Source organism: Rhipicephalus sanguineus, chromosome 8 (genome assembly GCF_013339695.2).
Source record: "Rhipicephalus sanguineus isolate Rsan-2018 chromosome 8, BIME_Rsan_1.4, whole genome shotgun sequence".
Classification (NCBI taxonomy): Eukaryota; Metazoa; Arthropoda; class Arachnida; order Ixodida; family Ixodidae; genus Rhipicephalus; species Rhipicephalus sanguineus.
Genome location: NC_051183.1, coordinates 67,615,913 through 67,616,479, shown reverse-complemented (window position 1 = coordinate 67,616,479; position 567 = coordinate 67,615,913). Strand labels below are relative to the sequence as shown.

General features: G+C 46.4%; 1 non-coding gene across 1 annotated transcript; it reads left to right on the top strand.

The window, feature by feature from the left end:
• The first annotated feature begins 253 nt into the window (after positions 1-253).
• Positions 254-326, top strand: Trnas-gcu (transfer RNA serine (anticodon GCU)). The gene has a single exon. It is a non-coding gene; the product is annotated as a tRNA-Ser (tRNA).
• The last annotated feature ends 241 nt before the right edge of the window (positions 327-567 follow it).

The following is a 567-nucleotide window of genomic DNA, read 5'->3' as shown; positions in this document are numbered from 1 at the left end:
TATAGAACTTGTGCTAACACTTGCTCTACAGTTAAGGCCTGACCATATTAGACTACTATGTTATAAAAGAAGAGTACTTCTAATATAAATACCGAAAATAGTGAGGCCCCTCTACCTTTTGAAGGCAGAGGTATTTTTGCACATAAGGGTTTGCTCATAGAGTTTTATAATAGTGCACAAGAGGAAAAACTGGCGCTAGTGTCTATGGGAGCTGCAATACATGACGTTTTAGCAAGCTTGGAATGATGGCCGCGCCACGGTGGTCTAGTGGTTATGGCGCTGGACTGCTGACCCGAAGGTCGCGGGATCGAATCCCGGCCGTGGCGGCTACATTTTCGATGGAGGCGAGAATGTTTGGGGCCCGTGTACCTAGATTTAGGTGCACGTTAAAGAACCCCAGGTGGTCGAAATTTCCGGAGCCTTCCACTACGGCGTCTCTCATAATCGTATCGTGGTTTTGGGACGCTAAACCCCAGATATCATTATTATTAAGCATGGAATGATCGGTAATTCATGGATTCGTTTGAGCTTTGTTCTTTCGGCTCCGTGTGGCTCCATATGGCTTGC